Source organism: Leopardus geoffroyi, chromosome A1 (assembly GCF_018350155.1).
Source record: "Leopardus geoffroyi isolate Oge1 chromosome A1, O.geoffroyi_Oge1_pat1.0, whole genome shotgun sequence".
Taxonomy (NCBI): domain Eukaryota; kingdom Metazoa; phylum Chordata; class Mammalia; order Carnivora; family Felidae; genus Leopardus; species Leopardus geoffroyi.
Window position 1 is genome coordinate 191,754,057 of NC_059326.1, and position 22,803 is coordinate 191,776,859.

At 44.0% G+C, this 22,803-nt stretch overlaps 1 protein-coding gene across 1 annotated transcript in view; it reads right to left on the reverse strand.

The window, feature by feature from the left end:
* The window catches only part of SGCD (sarcoglycan delta), a 947,672-nt gene extending 925,325 nt beyond the window's left edge, over positions 1-22,347 (reverse strand). Inside the window, exon 1 of the mRNA XM_045436332.1 lies at positions 21,631-22,347. The gene's annotated coding sequence lies outside the window, so the exon portion shown is untranslated. The remainder of the gene's footprint in view (positions 1-21,630) is intronic.
* Positions 22,348-22,803: the final 456 nt, after the last annotated feature.

Below are 22,803 nucleotides of genomic sequence, written 5' to 3' on the forward strand. Positions count from 1 at the left end.
GTCTCATTAAGTATAGAGAAAACAAGATCTTGAAGAGATCATGTGGTTTGCTCAGGGTCAAATGGTTGCCCATAGGCTTGACTTCAAAGTACTCTGCACTATCCCAAATTGCCTTTGGACAGGCAGGCTTCAAAATAAAGGTAGTAATGCCTTAGAAGATGGCACCAAGTGAGTCAAAACTGTAACATAAGAGGGGCGCCTGGGTGGCTCACTCGGTTAAGCATCCAACTCTTGATTTCAGATCAGGTCATGTTTTCACGGTTTGTGAGTTCGAGCCCCACATCGGGCTCTGTGCTGATATATGGGGCCTGCTTGGGGGTCTGTCCCGGTCTGTCTGCCCCTCCCCCACTTGCTCTCAATCTCTCTCTCAAGTGCCCTCTCTCTCAAAATAAATAAAAATAAAACTTAAAAAATGTAATATAAGAAAGGGTTGAACCTTGGCTTTTATTTGAACAAAAGAATGTTTTTTGTTTTTTTTTTTTAATTTTAGAGCCTTGATCTGTATCACAAACAAATATAGTCATTTCAAAGTTATATAGCAATTTTAAGACAGAAGCTGTCAGGGTGCTCATGTACATAGATCAAAGAGTACCAAAAACAAAACAAAACATGTGCACTCCTATCCACTGACAATTTGTCAAATTCAAAAATGTAGAACTCCTGTTGGTGAATATTTTTACCACCCACTTCCCTAAAACCATGCAATGATTTCTTATTATCATCATTGAAAATAAACGTAGCCATGATTTAATTTTGTGTACACTTTTTTACGTTTTTATTTCTTGATTTTGTGAGAGACAGAGACAGCACAAGTGGGGGAAGATCAGAGAGATAGGGAGAGAGAGAATCCCAAGCAGGCTCCGTGCTGCCAGCACAGAGCCCGCTGCAGGGCTTGAACCCACGAAGCTGTGGGATCATGACCTGAGCAGAAACCAAAAGTCAGACACTTAACAGACTGAGCCACCCAGGTGCCCCCTAATTTTGTGTGCATTTCATCAAGACATTTTGTAGTTGAATTTACATAGTGAGGTGCTAAGCAGGTCTAAAACTATCAAAGAACCACTTTGGCGAAAGACAGAAAGACAGAAAGACAGAAAGAAAGAAAGAAAAAGAAAATTCTAAATGTGAAAGGGTTTTAGTTAATCCACAAAGGTGTTACCATCTCAATTACATCATCTCAATTACATTCACAAGACCACCCCTCTTCCTTTTACCAGAGAGGTTACAAATTCAAATGCTTACAGAGCCCCATCAGGGACAGCAAATGTATACAACAGTCTGGAGGAGTAAGGGCTGTTATAAGCCAGTGAGCACACGTCCCACCTAAAGGGCAATCCAGTTTCACTGAAACACACTTCCCTCCACTGAACAGCTTCTCGGACTTACATGTAACTCTGGCCAAGGGCCAAAAGTAGCCCACGAACACCAAGGTGTTAAACTGAGAAGGATCCCTCACTGTTCACAAACCATTAAGCACAGTATCTTTTAAAATGTATTTTGTAATGTAAAGTATGAAGCTGTTTTAAAATTCTCATTCTTCAAGAAAACTGTCATTTTAAGACGCCGTTCTATAAATACAGACTAGGAACGGAATCTTTAGAGAAATACTGTTCTTCATACATTAATTAAAAGGGACAAATATGGGTTATTTTTTTTTTCCTCCCGAACGAAATGCAGCCTTTAATGCATCTCTCCAGGGTGGTTTCCTTTTACCATCTAGCAGATATGGGAAGATTACATGTGGAACATGCCAGCTCTGGTCTATGTTTAAATAAACTCTCTGCCCTATGGTGGGACAAGATGTAAAGGAATGAGTAATACATTTACTTTCTGTACATTCTTGGAACAATCCTCCCACACCAAAACTATTATTTATCAAAATCATGTAAAAAATATCTTTTCTATTTGCAGTACATCTGTACGTTCATTTTGATGGCATGTGATTATACAAAATCATTACAAGCACCCAGATTCTAATTGTAACAATGATGGTTTGCTTCAAAACTTTTCGGGTTCCTAGCCCTCTTCCCAAAGTCAGTTTAAAAGCTGGAATCATTTTAGAATCTTTAAGTGAAAGAAATGTTACTCTCTCAGGCCAAACAAGCATGAATCAATATCAAAAAGCAGCAATAACTAAAGTCATTATAATTTCAACAAAAACAATTCATGCCAAAGTCACCTGAATTTTAAATAAGCTTACTTGTCTTGCAGAGTAATAGAATTCCATAATTGTGAAATCTATAGGTTTTGGTAACAAAGCTGCCAAAATACTTTGTGATAAATTTACGGACAAGAAGGAAAAAATGTAGGGTAGACTATGATAAGATTAGGGTGGTAAATGTATATCAGGTCAACCCACCATAGACAAAGAACTTCAATTTATGACTGATACAAAGATCAGAGCTTACAAGAATGAAAGCATCTCTCAGAGTGTGCCCCAAGGCTCTGTTTTGCTGCCTCCCCCTATTGTGCATCCTCTAAAAAATCTTTTGGGGCACCTGGGTGACTCAGTCACTTAAAAATCCGACTCTTGGGGCGCCTGGGTGGCGCAGTCGGTTAAGCGTCCGACTTCAGCCAGGTCACGATCTCGCGGTCCGTGAGTTCGAGCCCCGCGTCAGGCTCTGGGCTGATGGCTCAGAGCCTGGAGCCTGTTTCCGAATCTGTGTCTCCCTCTCTCTCTGCCCCTCCCCCGTTCATGCTCTGTCTCTCTCTGTCCCAAAAATAAATAAACGTTGAAAAAAAAAATCAAAAAAAAACAATCCGACTCTTGATTTTGGCTCAGGTCATGATCTCACGGTTCAGTTCATAGGATTGAGCCCTGCGTCAGGCTCTGCACGGACGGCATAAGCCTGCTTAGGATTCTCTCTTCCCTCCCCAACCCCGCGTCTGCCCCTCTCCCGCACAAGTGGACATGTGCACACTCTTGTGCTCTCTCTCTCAACATAAACTTTAAAAAATCTTTTAATTAAAGAGTAGGAAAAAGTCCTAGAAGTCCAATCCTGCTTGTCAAATGTATGCATGGCACAAGTTTCATACAATGATTAAAATTTTGGAGTATCAAAGTGATCTAAATAGATTAGAATACAGGGCCAATACCACAAATAAATGCTTGACAAGGTAAACGCCTATTTCTACATCCGAGCTCAAAATTAAATCCATCGCCAAATCATCACACAGAGAAATAATTGGATAATTACTCAGAAGGAACGGAGGGTTACACGTGGATCCAAGCCCATCTTAGGCTGCAAGGGAGAAGGCAGCATGAGGGGGAAGGAGGAACATGTGGGGCAGAGTTTAAGACCCCCCAGCTGTGAGGCTTGCAAGCTAGGTGATCCCCGAACTTCACTTAATTCAGTTTCCTTCTCTATCAAATGGCGATAATAATTATCGCTTAAAGAATAATGACTAAATAACATAGTGAACATACTAGGGATATTAATAATAATGATAATAGCATCTATCACCTATTTGAATCATTAATTACAGGCACTATCACATTAATCTGTCTTCTGTTACAGTGTTTGGCACAGAGCAGGTGTCTAATAAACTATGGCTCCCATTATGAACTAGTTGGCCTTACAACGTTATCTGGGAGAATCACTCATAAGCATGTCATTAAAACATACCCAAAGTTCCTGACTCTCAACTCCAGAGTCCAGTATCTGCAGCAAGCCCCAGAGACCCTGGCCCTTGTGGGGACCAGTTCTACCACAAGTCATGTCTAGAATTTCTGAACCTTTTAATGTAGGGCCCTTCTTTAGAACGGTTTATTTTCTCTGCTCATGAGGGCTCAGGAAGTATGGCAAGACTTTTTCAGTGGATGATCACATATGCCTCTTGACCTTTATCATCTAGGGGTACTTGGAAGAATGAATTTAATATTATGGCATAGACCACATTTTTGGTCGTATTGTTCCCAACATAACCTCAAAAATATGTCAGAAATCTATGTGGGTCTGAGTGATGTTACAGTGAATCAAAACTTAATTTTTATCTATTGGGTAAGAGATATTATTTTGGAACACTTTGGGCTGCTCTGATCAGGAGAAATTTAACATTTGGAGAACATTTAATTTAGAGAACATCCAGAAGAAGGTAGCTGGGATTATAAAGGCTCTAAACACCATATCTTAGGATGAATAGTTTAAAGGCTATGAATGTACAACTTATGAAACCTGGTTGGGGTAGGGAAGAGTTGAGGAAAAAAGGGCACTCTCTCAAAATGTCTGAAAGGATTCCCTGTGGAATCACGAATAGCTGAACACAGGCTATAAGCAGGAGGAAGGAGCTCTGGATAAGTAACCTAAGAACAGTGAGGTGACCAACAATGGAACCAAGCACATTAAGTTCTAGAAAATTCTACATCACTAGAAATATCTGAGCAAAGGCCAAACTACCACATGCTAAGACTGTTGCAGAACGAATACCTCCCACCCGCAATATAATTTTAGATCACAGGTTTCAACCAAACACCCCCACAGACAGATCAGATTATGTTCAGTTTGGCCCTCCATGCTATTTTCCTCCTAAGACGAGTTGTGTAAACATATTTAAATTTAAAACATATAAGTAAAACTCCATACTTCCAGCTTCCTTTGAAAATCAGAAGATGAGGCAATACTCATAGCCAGACCGTGACAATCAGCTGGAGTCTGATTTTGATGGTCTCTATCATACTCTGTGGCTGATGCCATTTGCTTTCATATCTCCTTGGGATTCCTAAATTAAATGATCTCTGGATCTTCTTGACCCAGCACAATTCTGTAATCCAAACGGGAAGAACTCTGGATTTTGGACCAGAAGGTCCATATGTTGTCCAAATTGACTGAGTTTGTGTCCCTGGACAGGCTGCTGGAGTCCTCCAGTCTGTGTTTTTCTAATAGGGGTACGATGCGTTTCCCCACCATCTCATAGGATTGCAGTTAAGAATGATATGAAATCATTTCCACAAGCAACACCACAGCACTTATCAATGTAAGATACTATCACCAAACACACAGATGGCTTCCTTATTCATTTCAGGAACAGAATGATATAGCTTTAGATATTTTCTTAAAATAAAAACAGATTTGATAAATATCTGAAATACCTATGATTTGAAAGGACCTAGATGAAATTACTAGAAGGCCTGATGAAAACAATAAAAATCCTGCAGTAAATTGTGTGTGTGTGTGTGTGTGTGTGTGTGTGTGTTTCACATCTTTAAGTTGAACAAAGTTTATTAATGTATTTTGTATCTGCTTTATACCATTTTGCCTACAGGAGCTTAACAACTTGACTTTTTTTTTAAGTTAGACTAATATACATGGAGAAAGGAAGGCAGAACACCGCGACAATTTCCAGAAATTTCAAACAAACTTGACACCGAGAAAATAACACCACTCCTGAATGACTCATGCTAATTGCTGCATACATCACACGCACTGGATCATTACAAAACTCTCCATTTTCTTATATCTGATTAGAGATGGGGATTGTCAGAGAATCACTGGAGTGAAGCTACTAGAAGGAAGTGAGCTACAGAGTAGAATTTTCTGCGTAGAAACTGCAATCATCAAGAACTATAACCGAAGGTGTTTTGAGGAAAGACAGTGAGCCAACCAGGATCTAAAATCTTTAAGAATTCAAGAGCCATGACCTGGGGATCTGTGAACTACCATACCCAGGGACGGTAGCTGGTAATGGTCAAGGGTTCAAACTTTAAATCAAACAGCACATAGAAAGGCCCTATCCTCAGAAAGAACAAGAGGTTGGGAAAAAAAAAAAAAAACAAAGGCCAGCACAACCAGTGAGAGGGAGAGACAGGTGTGAGACAAGATGGAGAAGTAGGGGAAGGATTTGATTCTTACCCGAAGACAAAATAAAAAGAACAGAATAATGTTAAGGTAGCCAAAAATGACAGGATCAGATTTGCCTTTTCTTTACCACAGCAATAAATGGTCAGGTTGTACGGTTGTTTAGGAATGTTAAGACTCTAGTTAATTAGAGGTAGGGAGAAATTCTGAGAAATGTCCGGGAGAAGCCTGGGTTTTTGATTTGCCTAACTGGAGCCATTTTACCGAGATAGAGAAGTGGAGAGTAGCAACACTAAGCTAGGGAAAAACTCTAAGACTTTGGATAAGAATAATCTTGTTATAAGCTTGTAACACAGAATATGATAAGTGCTATAATTTAGGTATAACTACCTTATGTTATGGTAGACTGTGAAGCCAGAATACAGAGGTTCAAATCCCAGCTCCACCATTTCGTAGCTGGTAACTCAAGCTAGTAGTTAACGACAACACCTTCAAAATGCAAAGATTCAGACTTCACAAGTGAGAATAAAAGGATGGAAAAGACTGACTATCCTGCATCCGTCATTACAAGGAACCGGTTTGAAACTCATACAAATTAAGCAAGCAAAATTTAAAAGCCAGCTAATCAGTGAGAGTCTCCCCTTCTCAACGTCAATCAACTCCAATAACCACACTTTCTCAGATAAAGGGTAGCCAACTACCTAAACCCTCTGCTTCTCAAAGCCAGGTAATCTCTGGACCCCATTGGCCATGCACCTCTCCTAATGCATCCCCTGCCTCTCCCTCAAGAAGACCGCGATCATACACGACTTTGAACTTCATTTATTTTCTTTCCTCTCAAACATATTATACACGTATAAGCAATTTAGTGGTGCTTATTCTCGAGCAAAATGCAAAAATATTATAAATATCATACCATAAATTATGTATTTCTTATGTTTATTTTTGAGAGAGAGTGTGCACACATGCATGAGCAGGGGAGGGGCAGAGGGAGAGAGAGAGAATCCCAAGCAGGCTTCATGCTCGGCTCAGAGCCCAACGATGGACTCGATCCCATGACCCTGGGATCATGACCTGAGCTGAAATCAAGAGCTGGATGCTCAACCAACTGAGCCACGCAGGCACCCCATAAATAATGTAATTATCATTCAACGTTTTGATCTCACTACTCATCTCTAGGTTAGCGTATGTAGTCACAACTCACGTGTTTTCTCTGCCATGTCATCCACTGCATAAATATTCTACAACTTATTTATTCACCCTCCTAATGATGAGCAGTTTGGTTATTTCCATTTTTTTACTATTATAAATAATGCTTGCATGAATATTCTGGTATGTGTCAACCGCAGCACATAAGCAAGAGTATCTAGAAGACATACACAGAGTAGCAGAACCGCTAGGTCAGAGAGGACACCAATGTCTAACTTCACAAGAAAATGCCACATTTCTAAATGATGGCCAATGATACACTCAAAGCAATGTATCAAAGTCCTCCCCAAGGCTTCATATGTTAAGGCATCTTTCTCTGTTCTAATCAAGCAAGCATAAACAACATTTTATTGATGTCTCATTTTTCATTCCCCCAGTTACTAATGAGGTTTTGCAACTTTTCATACATTTGTTATCATATGTCCTTCCCGGGGCGCCTGTGTGGCTCAGTCAGTTGGGCGTCCGACTTCGGCTCAGGTCATGATCTCATGGTTTGTGAGTTTAAGCCCTGCATGGGGCTCTGTGCTGGCAGCCCAGAGCCTGGAGCTGGTTTCAGATTCTGTGTCTCCTTCTCTCTCTGCCCCTCCCCAACTTGTACACTGTCTCCATGTCTCTCAAAAAATAAATAAATGTAAAGAAAAATTTACCATATGTCCTTCCTTTTCAGAGTACCTCCTACTAAAGTCCTTTGGCCATTTTGCCATTAGGTTATCTTATTCTTTTGTAGTAGCTTTTTATATATGCTATTCACTACTTCTTCATCATTTACATGTGTTGCAAGAAAATAAAAAATAACAACTTTCCAGTTTGTGGCCGATCTCCTCACTTTACATATATTTGAAGTAATATAAAACAAAGGAACTATAAAGTCAACGGTTTCTTTTGCAATGTCTAATAAAACTGGTAAGCAGCTAATGGGATCCATGGTGGGGGGGGGGGGCAGGAGATAGGAAGATGGAAGGCAGATTATAAAGCTGTCTAGGAGTTTGATTCTGTGGTTGATTAGACACACACTCCTATTGTCTAGTATTTTGTTTATTTTCTTCAAAAAATACACAGGTGAGAAAAAACAGCCTATTATTTAACCTTGTTTACAATTTACCAATTTATTTTACCTCCCATTCCACCTTCTCTGTATCAGACCTTCTTTCTAGGATGCTTTTCCTTTGTACAGTTTCCATAGTGAAGCTCTATTTGTCTGGAAATGTCGTTTATTTTGTTCTTATTATTAAAAGGGTAACAAGTCTTGCTTGACGGTTTATTTTCTCTCAGGTGTTTGAAGAGACCCTTCCAGGTCTTCCTCTTCTGCTGCTGTCAAGGAACAGCCTCCCGTCCGTGTTGATTGTGGTTCCTTTGTAGATGACCTGCCTTTGCTCTCTAGATGCTTCTAAAACCTTCTACCATTTGTATGTTTACGTTTCGCTATGTTTTGCAATTCCACCACAACATGTCTCGGTATGGACTCATTCTTTATTTTTCTTGCTTGTACTTTCTGTATCTGGGGATTGACATCATCCATCGGTTTAAGAAAATTCTCAGACATTATCTCTTCAAATGTGTCTCTCCTCCACTTTGTTCCTTTTCTGGGGCTCCGATTAAGCATATAACAAACTTAGTCTGTTGTTGCAGGCTACCATTTTAAATAACTGCCTTTAGGGGTTCCCCGGGTGGCTCAGTCTGTTAAGCATCTCTTGGTTTCAGCTCAGGTCATGATCTCACGATTCATGGGATTGAGCTTACGCGGGGTTCCACGCTGTCAGTGCTTGGGATTCTCTGTCTCCCTCTCTCTCTGCCCCTCCCTTGCTTGCTCTCTATCTCTGTCTCTCTTGAAATAAATAAATAAATAAATAAATAAATAAATAAATAAATAAATAACTGCCTTTATTCCTTTGAGGATTCATCTCTATTTTATATTCTACATGTGCTAATTCCAATAACTAAAAAAGGGGGGGGTATTTTCTGCTTTGTTTTATGATATCTCTGATAATGGCTGGTTTTCTTGTGTATTTTTATCATCTTTGATTGTCGGATCACTTCTTTATCTTTACCCATAGGATTCCTGTAGTCTCAAATAAGGCATGCTTTCCTTAGAGAGGATTTGCGGTTGCTTTTGCTGAAAGCCACAGGAGGCTACCAACCTAGGACCATTTGGTCCCCTTCTGGTCCTGATTTCATGCAGGGGTCAAGTTCTCATTTCTTGTTTCCAACCGGCTTACTCAAGGCTGATCCTCAGATACAGAGCTTTATGGGTATTTGCCTCAGAATAATTCTCGTCATCCTCACTTGTTCCTTGCTCAGTACATTCTACTTGAATTTCTGCTCAAGCTTTGTGTTTGTTTTCTTTGGGGTGGTGGTTGGGTATTTGGAGGGTTAGGGATTTCCTTTACTCCAAATCTAGCAGTGCATTAAACCTAGGTTTAACCATGATCTAGGTATTTTATACTTAGACCCTTTGAGACAGTCTGCCAAGTGAAAGCATAAAATAACTATTTTTAATTTACTGTTGTAAGAGTTCAGTTGATATAATCCGGGTCATATAAAACTGTTCATTATCCATTATATGGTGGCTCTCTGATGACATGTTAGAAATGCCATCCAATTATGTCACTCCTACCTAATCACTTCTTTCTCTGGATCCTAGAGAATTCATTGTCTACAAGCATCCAGTTTAAGTCTTAACTATAAACAATAGCTTATCGTTCTCAATATGCTCTGGGTAAGTGTACGCAATCTCTAAGTTCTCCAAAGACAGAAAGCATGGTCTTTACTTGTCTTCTATTCTCCCAGGACCCCAAGGACAAAAGTTCTTTGACCAAAAAATAATTGTTGGTAATTTCATGTGTTAAAAAAGAAAAGTTCACACAATTGAGTTAAAAATAGAATTCTTGAAAACAAGCACAAAAGAGACACAATTATAGATCTTCTCTTTTCCAAAATAATTCATCCATTTATCACAAGTAAAATCAATGATGAGAAATATAAATACCCAGCCCCCTTCTTAAAACTACAATTTAAACTGTTCACAGCAAAACTTCCTGGAGGAGGTGGGAGGGGAAAGGGTACCACCAATGCCTTGAAGGAAAATTAAACTCTTAACTTTGCACATAATAAATTGCATTTGTTTCTGTATGAATCTCCCTCTCTATCACATTCTTAAACAAGAGATGGGAAGCAGAAATCTATTTCCTCCTCCAAGAGGAACAACCAAAACAGACCTAATGATACAAGCACAATCCCTTAGTGAATAAAATTACAAAGAGTCTAGCTACTCGGGTCCAATTTGTAATCAGAGCATCAAGCCATACTGTACGAAAATGTCAATTCTGGCGCAGCCTTGATGAGCTAAGATTGAACGCAGGGGCCAGTTTATCATATTCTCCCGACTGCCCTCTTTTAAAGCTGGCAGGTTCAATTTGAGTACAAAAGGGTTTTCAGTTTGAGGAATTTTGCATCTGAAAAGGAACCACTGGACTGATAGTGTTTTTCACGGCTATGTTATTTTAACAGAAATAAATGCACAGTAAACATCCAATATAAATATTTTCTCAAAATCAAGTAGTCCTATATATATGTTTCCATAACACTCTTCCCTGAGATGTATAAAAATAAAAATCTTGCTAAGAGTTGAGATATTTTTGCTGTTAAAAATGTGTGTCCTTCAATAAAAATATATTAACACATTTCAAGCATTTTGATACAGTCTGCTTTTATCTCTGTCTTTTGAGCTGGTGGGGGTAGCATGGAAGGAACACATTAAGGCAGGGTGGGGACAGAAGAACTGGCTGGTATTAACTCTGGGCTATTTCATTTCATTCTATTTCATTCAAAACAACAGATCTTAAAGCTGACAAAAACCTCACAACTTTGAATACAAAGTAAAAATTTCTCCCTCCTTTGGCTGGTATGGAAATTCCCTTAAAACTGGCTGTTTTACAAATTTCACTGAGTTCTCTGGGCGCCCATTAGGAGGGAGCTGCCCCGTTATTTTCACACTAGCCAACCTAGTGAGTTTGCTTTCTGATTCATTCATTTATTCTATTCAAGTGTATGTTCCTTCACTGAATATTTACTGGGTCCTTTGCTGTTTCCTTCGAACTCGCCAGAACTATAGGCAAGAGAGTTTCACTGAAAACTCCTGAACTCTAATATATTCATAGATAGGAAAATCTATTTTCTTATAATTGAGAAATCGCCACGTAGAGCCTTCTTCAAACCTTCTAGATAACCCTAGTTGGAACATTTCTATTTGTGCAGCACACCTATCCATTGGCCTAATGCACCTCTTTCCTAGGAACCGAGATGAGCTACTATAGTTTCTACTTCAAGTACCACTAGCTTCCTCGCAGGTTCTCTTTTGTGAAACTCACAATCCCTCCTCAGGGCCTGTGTACTCACTCTCCCTCTGCTTGGAAGGTTCTTTTAGCAGATAACTCCTAGATAACATCTGGCTTACGTCTCAATAACACACAATTGTTTATCATTCTCCACCTGTTTTGAGTAAGTAAATGCCATTTACAGATTCATCAAGGACTAGAAGCACTGTCTGTCTTTTTCTGCTATCTTCCCAGGATCCCAGAGACAAATCCTCAACAAGAGGATGCCAAGATCCTCAACAAATAATTGTCCATAGTTTCATGGTGTGAAAAAAGTTCATACAATAGTGAAAACTTTTTCTTTTGTTTTAAGAGAGAGCGAGCAGGGGAGAGGCAGAGAGAGAGAGACAGAGAGAGAGAGAGAGAGAGAGAGAGAGAGAGAGAGAGAATCCCAAGCAGGCTCCATGCGGTCAGCACAGAGCCCAATGCAGGGCTTGATCTCAGAATTCATGAGATCACAACCTCAACCCAGATGAAGAGTTGGATGCTTAACCAACTGAGCCACCCAGGTGCCCCATCGTTTCTTAAAAACATGTGCAAATTCAGCTCAATTCACTGGGGCCTTCCCTGGCTTCACTCCCCACCCCCCTCCCCCCGCACACACACACACACACACACACACACACAAGCAGGTTCACTCCAGACTTTAGGCCCTTTATCACTACAGTTGACCACAGCTAAATAAATCCCAGCACACCCATTATACAGCTCAGAAAAATAAAAAGGCAGCTCAATACAAACATATGTCAACATTCACCAAGATGTACCATTTAAATTTTAAAAAACAAGGTCTGTTTTAGGCTGTCATTCACATGAAAGAGGAAAATCATGTGCATATTGTCCCCAGATGTAGTAGGGAAAATGCAGAACACACTAGAATCATGGTTGTACCAAGAAAGAGGGAACTGAGGACTTGGGATCAGAAATGGAAGAATGCTTCCTTTTTGCCAATTTGTATCGGTTAGCATTTTACCATTTGCACACAGTGTTAAGTTAAAACTTATCATTTTTTAAAAGGTCTGCCCCCCATCCCAGGACTCATCAGAGCTTCCAGAAAGAGTTCTTTGTACACCCAGAACGGCAAAGCCAGGCTCTCATAAGCTTTCGTATTAATGTCTTTAAACCTAAGAGTAATGGCCTCTGAGTTGAGAAGGGGGAGTGGCCAGAGAGAGAGGGGTATAGGGAGAGAGGACCTCCAAGGTGGCATTAATGCTTCTTCCATCCTCCAGTATCATAGCCTTAATCATATGATCAATACGTCTGTGGAGGTCCACAGAGGAGCCACCACCATCTCTGCCTCTCCAAAGACCCTTTAAGCCACAAACACCCACCACCAAACTCATGCATCACAGATCAACTGTCACTCAAATCTCACAAAAAGTCTCTACACGAAGGGAGTGAGTCAAGGCTAAGTCAGAAGGCAGATACCATAAGCAATCAATGACAACAATCCACTATCAGACTGATGCTAAATTATGGTCCAGCATCCACAATCAAAGATGTCTTTACTCATAGGTGTGAGTGGGCACCGGGAGCCCAGCTCTAACACTGGCTCTGCACTAGCTTGTCATGGTACCTTGGACCAGGGAAAATGGTTATCCTTCCCTGGGCCTCACTTTCTCCACCTCTAAATTCTATAGTGGCTGATTAGGTAAGCAGTTTTCAGATTGTGGGTTTCACACCATTAGTTATGAAATCAATTTTATGGGTCACAGCAAAATTTTTTTTAAAAATTAACTAGAATAGAATGGAAAGCATCAGAGTATATCACCCATGTTAAGGGTAAGTATCATTTTTTGAAACTTCTGTTTCGTGTATATTTGTGAGTATGTTGTATCTGTATGTGGATATGTGCACAGTAATAGAACAGGAAATACCACAAAATAAACACAGTCAAGGTAAGTGTTGTTTTTTTTTTAAAAAAACCTTTGTGTCCGTTGTGTGTGGCTATATACTAGATAAGGATGTAAAACGTTTCTTCATGTACATTATAGTCATTCGTAAGCCACAGGACAAGACAGATATTCTCTAAGCTCCTTTCAAGCTAGGAATTTTCTAAGTCAACTGGAGACAGTATGACCTAGTGAACTTCGAACCTGAGAAAAGCCTGGGTTCAAAGCCCTGCTCTACACTGTCAGTGGTGACAATTTGGTGCACATTAACCTTTCAAGTGTCAGCTTCCTTAGCCTTCTCTGAAGATCCCACTTGGAGACGGGGATGTCTGGGAATAGGGAAAAGGAAGAGATCACGTTCCCTCCTGCCCTTTTGCATTGCTGCTCCCTAATATTTTCCTGCTCAGACTACTACTTTCTTTCTTACAATTCTAGGCAGATCCTGCCCAACTTTGGGGTATATTTGTCAATCTATGGTAACATCGCGAGTCCCGTACCTGTAACTACAACACTGGGCTACTGGGCATATGAAATGAGGAAAAAAAAAAAAAAAAAAAAAACATGGAAGAAACTTAGGACCACCTCAGTACATAGTAGGACCTCAATAAATGGCAAGAGTAATAGTGGAATTAGAAGCCATAGTAACAGGTGGTGGTGGTAGTGATGATCGAGTTCATCCTTAATGGCTATCAAAATGCCTCCAGCAGGGTCAGACATATGGATGAGATAGTAGGTCTAAACGGATGAAGTAACTAAATGATATCCTGCTCAGAAAGTTTTACATTTTAACAGAGGACCACAAAATATTCCAAATTATTTGAATCCCAAAGTAATTACTTTTTTTTTTTCCTTCCAAGATTGTATTTAAATCCAAGTTGGTTAACATAGAGTATAGCATTCATTTCAGGAGTAGAATCTAGTGATTCAACACTTTCATATAACACCCCGTGCTCATCACAACAAGTGCCCTCCTTAATGCCCATCACCCATTTAGCACATCTCCCACCCACCTTCCCTCCAGCAATACTCAGTTTGCCCTCTATAATTAATAGTTTCTTATGGCTTACCACCCTCTAGGTTATTTTATTTTTCCTTCCCTTCCCCTATGTTCATCTGTTGTGTTTCCTAAATTCCACATGAGTAAAATCATATGGTATTGAAATCGTACCATTTGCAATGACGTGGATGGAACTAGAGTGTACTATGCTAAATGAAATCAGTCAGAGAAAGACAAATACCATAGGAATTACTCCTTCATGGAGGGACTTTAGGAACCCAGACAAGGTAGGGAAGAGAGGAATTCATTCTGGTGGTAGGGATACAAAGAAAGATGCCTCTCCCTTGCACCCAGTTCTTGAAGACCAAATCATAAATAGCACCAATCATCTCAGACTGATTGTGGTTGAGAGGAAAGAGAATTCTTAACGGGGCCTTCTCTCCTTGAATAATCACAATTTTGTTACTTTTGGTTGGTTTGGGCAAACACTTCGGGATGCGGGGAAGGTGCTATGTTGAGAGATTTCTGCTGCTTTGTCAGCACTGATTATAATGTTTCCAAAAGATCATCCACAATACATCGCACCACTGATCTGTGTCTTACTGTCTCCATGATATTGACACCATGTGATAAAGATCTGTGTGTTAACAATGTCAGAGTAACTGCCCACACTTCTGTGCCTGTGGATGTATTTAGGCTGGTCCAGTTAGTGAGACACCAAAGCATCCTGGAGGGAGACACAAAGGTCCCAAGGTGACTACATCCCACATTAAAAACAACAACAACAAAAAACAAAAACAAAAAAAAAACAGTCAAGAAGAAAGAGGAGCCTTATCTGAACCACTATTTTGCCAGCAACCCTCAGCCAGGGGTTTGGCAATGCACTTCCATATATCCTTAAATCTCCCTGAAATATTATGTTTGAACATCAGAGGAAGATCCCTGCCAAGCCTCATTTCCTTGTTTGAAAAGCAGACTGGGAATCCCAGAAGCCCATATGACCTTGGCAACACAGGACCTGCTACCATGCTCTCCTGCAAACTTCTCTGAAACTTGGGGTTTGTCCTAGCTACACACTACCTCAATCTTGCTTTCCTCCTTCCCAGCATGGGCTTGATCTTGGAATTCTGCAGAGGCCAGGCTGTGTCTGGGCAGACGGGTTGCAAGAATGCCTTCGAAGCAAACAAGTAGCTTACCACAGATGTGTTAACGACTCTCAGCTGTGCATTAAGAGTCCTGAGCTAGCAACCAGAAGCCTCTGGAGCTCACGATGGCTCTAGCACCTATTTGCTGGATAACCTCAGAAAAGTCCTTTCCTTCTCCGGGCCTCAGTTTTCTCTCCTACAAGCTGGTAGAACTAGATTATCTCTATCTTTGGTTCTAACCCCAGAAGTCTCTTTTTCAAACTTTTGGGCTGAGAAACAAAAGTGTTTTTCTGAGCAGCTAATTAAATGTACAGATAAAATCACGTTAACTTATATATCAGAATGTCCCTTCTAATTATATCTTCAGCAACATCACAATGGAACTTGCCCAGAGCTACCAACATAGTTAATCAACAACTACTGATACCATTACACTCCTTCTATCTGAAGAACTGCTGTCTCTGGGAACATATTATACTTTATGGCTTGCAGTTCCAGTGGTTGGATGTTTGTCTTTTAGAGTTTAAACACAATGGTCACTTTTTCTGGGCCACCAAGAATTAGCTCGAAGTTACAATTGGTCATTTAAAAGTATTGTGTGAGTTTTCTGTATGTCATGTACCGTCCTGGCCCCTGTAGATACAACTTCAATTAAGACAAGATTCCTGAACTCAAGAAGCCTATACATAGACTAAGTAGCATATAGAGAAAAGTAAAGAGAAATGTACATACACTACAGTTTAAGTAGAGGAACACATTATAAAGACTCATAACCCAGCCGTTGAGGAGTCAGGGAACTCTTACTAATCCATGAAACTCGTACCAATTCCTGGAAAAGCACAAGAAAATTTGGGGAGGTAAAGTAACTACCTAAAAGTTATCCCCCCCAATTCAAAAGATCCCCACCTAGAACTGTTCTACATCATGTTCTCTGTAATGGATTTAATTAAAATACAAACCAGAATATGTTGCATACGCAGCATCATTTCTTAACGTGTAAGAAAACAACAGGGACTCAAACCAATGCAACAGTAAGACTCTGGGGAAGTTTAAAAGGACAGATCTGGATTTCAAGTCTCCGTCTATTACTCAGGATCTGGATGACATGGGCAAGTTGCTTAACCTCTGTGTTGTCAGTTTCATCCACAGTTAAATGGAGCCTGGCACAGGACAAATGTTTAACAAGTACCACCTAACAGATGAGTCCTTACCACATGCCAGATGCTGCGCTCAACACTTCAGTCCCTGACGAAGATAAGTCCTAGCAGCATGCACAGAAGGAGCATCCCGTTACTGTCTTCAATGTCCGGGGGAAGAGACAGAGGCTTAGGGAAATTCTATAAGCCGATGGAGGTCACGACAGCCAGCAAGTTGGAGGCAAGCCTTAATCCCTAGTTGTCTGCATTCTAAGCCCCAGTCTTAACCACTAACGGTGTTTCTACCTTCTACTTCTCCATTGTCAGCCATGCCAGAAAAGTAGGTTTTCACCACTGAAATGGCAAAACATTCCCAGTGTATTAAAGACGCAGTAACTACCTGTATATTCCTTGGTTTGTGTTCTAGTCAAACACCTGCCATTATTTAAAACACATGTTATCAGACAATTGCTTATCAAAGCCACCTGAGTCTCCATTGCGATTCTTCAATAAGAGGTCAGGGTTAAAAGCAACAGATTCAGAGGATAAATCTGGATCTGAAAAGGGAAAGATGACAAAACAGTTTGCTGGACAAGATGTCTGGCCCCTTTGGCCACTTTTCAATGAAATGGAAGGGAAAAGATGTTGAGGTCACTGAGAAAACAATTTAAGTGGGCCAGAAAGAGACACAGTGTGTGTGATGGCTCCTTTTCACCTGCAGGAGACACTGACATAGTCTGAGGCAGTCAAAAGCGTAATAATGAAGAGGAGGAAAGGGGTTTTTCTTACACCACAGCTAGATCCACTAAACTGGGAGACGGAGCTTGACACTTTTTGACACAGCAGCACATTGGCCTGGCTCATGGTGTCATTTTGTGTCAAGTATTAGTACAAATACCGACACTGATGCATTGAAGGAGCATTTGATGTTTCCTTAAATGGTTTCCGACTTGGCACAAGAAAAACCAAGTGTAACAAACATCAGTGTGATTGCTATACCTCTCAAAGAGCTTTCAAAGTTGCCTCTGGGTTGACCAGCTTGTTTCCTTACCCATGGAACATTAGCAAGAGCTGCAGAACACACAGAGGATACTACTTTTTGTGTGTCTGCTTTGCTGGAAGGGGGAGGGACTTGGAGAGCTCTTGAAGCCGTTTGAAAGTCAGAATCCAGGAGCTACGGAATAACTGGGGCAAATGGTAATGTGCAGATGCAGACTTGGGGCACGGACAAAATGGGCTCTTGGCCCCAAGGTTTGGATTCAGTAAGCCTCTGTTGGGTTCCAAGAGCTCGAGTTCCGATTGAGATGCTCATGTGACCTTGATGATCAGCCAGGTGTAATCAGCACTGGTCTGATGGGGAAAAGGCTGGATGAGACTCAAGCTATCAGGGTGCTAGTCCCAGTTCTGCTACCTCCTGGGTGTGGGATTTCTGGGAAGTCACTTCTTTGTTTTTTCAGCCACTTCTCCTTTCCCTCAATTGATAAGGTTGGGGAGAGAGAGTCCGTGGGAAAGATCTCCAAGGATCTCTCGCTCCATCAGTCTCGAACATAGTGTAGGGGTTAGGGGCCACCACGGAGCATAATTAGGACCTTAGACCCTCAAGGCACCGAACCTTGGTCCCCGTTTCAGCACTGCTGCTCTCCAGTTGCCGGACAACTTCTATCATTTCTCCAGGACAAGTAATATAATTTCTAACTCTCAGTTTCCTCAACTGTAAGTATAAAATGCCGATGATAGGGGCACCTGGGTGGCTCAGTCAGTTAAGCTCCCGACTTCGGCTCAGGTCATGATCTCACAGCCTGTGAGTTGGAGCCCCATGCTGACAGCTCAGAGCCTGGAGGCTGCTTCGGATTCTGTGTCTCCCTCTCTACTCCTCCTCTGCTCATGCTCTGTCTCTCTCTGTCTCAAAAATAAACATTAAAAAAGATTTTTTTTAAATACTGATGATAAAAAAAAAAACAGCACTTATGGCATAGTTTTTTGTGATTAGTTTTGTGTGAAATAGGCAGTGCATGAAGAGTGCCCAGGACAGTGCCCTGAGTGCTCAATAGCTGTTAGTTGTGGATACCCCTGCCAAGGTCAGCCAGAAGAGCTTCCTGCTGTCCCCTGGAGCTACTGTGATTAATGAGGTTCAGGGAAAGGTAACCCTGGCTGCACAATCCTTGGTCTTGTCCTTTTATCAAGAGAAATTCAAAGGAAATGAGCTTTTTGGGAAAGGGTGGGATATTGGAGGGAGGGGATTAAGTTACGCCTCTTAAGAGGAAATGTGGGAACAAATTTGAGAAAGGCATTATACAATCTGTACCATGTTTATCAAAGTGTGGTTCAGGGATGATGTGCTGTAGAACCAACCGGGCGGTCATTAAAGAAGCCTATTCCTGTCCCTACTGGATCAGACTCCCAAGGGGGTGGGTCCAGCAATCTGTTTTTCTCACAAGCTACACAGGAGTTGGAGGATCACTGGCAAATATAGTTGATGAAAAAATCCTCCCCCTAATTCTCCAGTCCTGTGTGTACCCAGGCGGGGGGAGGGGGGGGAACAACACAGTGAAGGCAAATGAACTTGTGCATCTGTGCATTTACCAAGAATCTAAACTTCTTACATTCTTGTCATCTCCAGTGCAGCTGGGTTCCAAGCAAGTGTCCAATTTGTGCATAATTCACAACTCCCCAGAGAAACAAACACTAGCCAAGGGCTGGCTACTTACGGATGTGGATTATGTCAACTTCCTTAGAATGGCAGCATGGTTTGTAAAAATTAAATACAAGCAGTGAGTGCCTCTCCACTTCCTCTGCCTTCCCCTTCCTCTGCTCTGCTCTCCCACCCTGTCTTTCCTCCCCCACTGACTTCACCCCTGTTTCCACTGCTTTCCCTTTATGCTTTCTGTGCTCAGGCTCTTTTGTTCAGATTTCTTTTCTTTCTCCCTTCCTTCCACTCCTCTCTCCTATGTTTGCCCTCTCTACCCTGCAGTTTTCCTTCTCTCTTTTGCCTCTTTCTCTCTCTCGTTTTGCCCCGGGGGTATATGTGTGTCTCTGATTCCCCTCCTGTTGTGCCTCTGTCTGTGGGTCTCTCCCTGTCTTTCTATCACACACAATACCTCATTGCCCCTTCCTCCACTTGATGCCTGGCTCTTGGCTCCCCTCTCACCAAGGAGCCTCCAGGGGGCACACTTCTGGGCAGGCAACCCTGTGCCCCATGCTAAGTCAGCCAGCGCCCTCTATAAGAGGTTCGGTCTACTTACAAGTTCTTGGATATCTGCTGCCAGAGACCACCACTGAGGAGGGTCCTTCAAAGGAATAGAAAGGAAATCTGGGCTGGGAAGATGCAGCAGCAACTAAGGAGTAGAAACAGGAGGGCCCGACAGCTCTAGTACCTGGAGTGTCTCCCGCACAGGAAGTCACGGGGCCAAGCCTAGCAGTGGACGGTTCTTCTGCAGTTTGGTTTGTCTATCACTCCATTTCCAAGATACACACGAGGGCAGGCAGTGCAGTGGGGGTGCCAAGGGGGTGGTTGGGAAAGCTTCAGCCTCTTAAAATTTCTATCAGTCTTCTCAGAGCCCACTAACCTCCTCAAAACACAAACTCTAAATAAAAATTGTGTGTCTGCTTTGCATGTAGCCTCCAGACCACGCTACAACCCCCGACAACCCCCCCAGCTGCCCCTCCATCTACCAACCCTAACCCATCTCCAAGCACCTCTTTTATAGACATACCAGAGCTCCTGCCAGGAGCAGAGGTAACTTTCCGGATCTGCAGTTAGGCAAATTGAGGGACAGAGAAGTTGCACAGCAGCCTCCAGAAGATGTTCCTCTGGAGTGCCGCTGCTATCAGGACCCAGAGTATTTTGCATACTGGAAAACACCAGAGGATGGTGAGTTCAGAAGAAACTTTTTTCAAGGCTGAAGCACAGCCTCTCTCAATGTGAATCTCCGTCGGCAGGGGCAGAACTTCGTTCCTAGTTTCTTCCGGTGCAGCTCTCAAACTCGACGGGTCCTCACGCTAATCCGCGCCTACCACCTGTACACGCGCTTTCCCCCACCCTGAGCCCTCTCTCTGGGTTTTAGGATTAAAGTGTAGGAGGCCAGGCCGGTAAAGAAGAATAAACTCAGGCCATGGCTCCTAATGCTCCCGCAATTCCCCCCTCCCCTTGGTGGAGTATAGAGGGGCAAAATGCTGAGGTTTGGCCCGCTGCCCAGCCAAGGGAGCGGGAATACCCGCCACCAGGGACCGCAGAAGGCAGGGGCTCGCGTCCGAGGACCAGCCAAGTCCGCGTCGCTCCAGCTGAATGGCCCCTCAGTTGCCTGCAAGTTGAAACCTCAGTCAGGCACACAATGAGGCCGCTGTTTTCCGACAGGAGGCATTTGGATGCCTCACACACTCAGCCCAAATCGGGCCTGAGAGCAGAGCGCATTTCCTTACCCATGTTCAGATGCGCCCCTGGATGCCGTTCAGTTGCGGTTCCCTTCCCGCGTGCCTGGCCACAGGAAGCCCGTGCAGGCCACCTGTTGGACTCTGTCCGGCCGCCCTAGATCTTGCGCCCTCAAACCCGCACTGAGGAGCAGGGCTTCCAAGGTACCCAATCCATCAGCAACAGAAAAATTCACTTGCGCCCTCCTCCTATGGCTATCTTTCCTGCTCCCAATCACACACATACACACTTCCTTAATATTCCAGCAGTCACTACTCTTTAATGAAGCGCGCTTAGCCTCCCCTAGGGGCCCGGGCTGCCCGTGATCTCCGAGCGCGCCCAGGCGGCAGCGGATCTCCAAGCGCTTAGCTGGGTGTCTGCTTAATGCGCGGGCGGCAGAAAAGCCCCAAATGGCACATTGAAGGGGAACAGTCCGTGGCCTGCTCTAGGGAGCCCCCTTGCTCCTAGGGAACCGGAAGGGGTCTCCTTCCTTGGTTCAGAAATGAAGGCATTCGGGGAAACCCCGAAGGCAATCGGATTGGGGGAAACAATGTTGCGTTTCGCAGCCAAATCCCAGGATAGGTGCAAAGGGGCTCAACTTTCTGGTGTCTCCCTGCCTTCCCTGCAAGCAACTAGCTGGGGGGAAAGGTTCGCCGCCACGAACGGGCTACTCACCCCTGGGTATGAACGCTGCCCCCGCAGGGGACCCCAACAGACTGACGCGCGTGGAATCCGTGGAACGCCTGGGTGTCTCGCTCGTCTCCCGGGCCACGCGGCGAAGGCTACGCGCTCCAAGCGGGGCAGCCGAGGGCAGTCGATCCCATGGGTGGCGAGTTGGCAGAGGGCGCGCCGCCCGGCTGGGGGCGCATCGCTCCCAGGGCTGGCGCAGGCTGCAGTGGGGAGAGGGGCTCCCGGGGAAGTTGGCGGCGCTGAGGGTGGACTTCGGACTTCGCGCTCGCTTCGGCTCGAGCGGCCGGGCGCGTCCTCTGGGATAGACAAGGGACTCGCCGGTGGAATGGGGGCAGGCGTGGGCCGTGAGGCTGCAGGAAGCCTCCGCTGGCCGCCGCCTAGAAGGAGCACAGCGGCATCGCACCGCCTGGAACCCCCAGCAGCGGCTGGAGAGCACAGAGCGAGCGAGAGAGCCGGGCTGCCTCCTCCCAGTTGCGGGCGCCCCTAGCTCAGAGCCCGGCTCGCCCCAGCCCGCCGCGCCCCTCCTCCTGCCTGAGTCCTCCTCCCCTCCGCTGTTTCACCAGCTCGCAGGGCTCGCGGGGCTGCGCTTGGGCCAGAGGCTGAGCGGAAGGCGACCGCAGAGCCCGCAGCATGGAGGGCGATCTCGCCGGCTAGGGCTCGGGCTCGGGCTTGGGCTCCGGCAGCGGCAGCAGCGGCCGCCGCCTCCCGCGCGCCCACGTGCCGGAGCCCCGGTGTGCGCGCTCCGGCCGGCCGGGCTGGAGGGAGGGAGCTGGGGCCAGCCGCGGGTGGGGGTGGCGGGGAGAGCCTGCACACCCGCGCAGCGGAGGGGAAGCCGCCGAGAGGCTCCCTGGGGCGCAGGGCTTCTGGTCTGCAGCTCCGGGAAGACTGGTGTGCAAGGTTCCCCCAGCTCCCCCCTCCGTTTGCAGAACGGAGGGAGCCTGAGCTAAACCCGGGGCGGGAGGGGGGGGGGGGGGCGCTCCACTCCGCAGGATCAGCCGGGAGCCGCGGCCGGAGGCGGCTACGTGTCTCCACCAAAGGGACGGGTTCCAAGTATCCTTGAACCCCCTCACCTCTCCGGGGAGAAGAATAGGGTTCGGAAATACAGAGTGAGGGAATATGCGGGTTCCCAGAGAGAGCTTGTTCCGGCTGGCCCCGCCT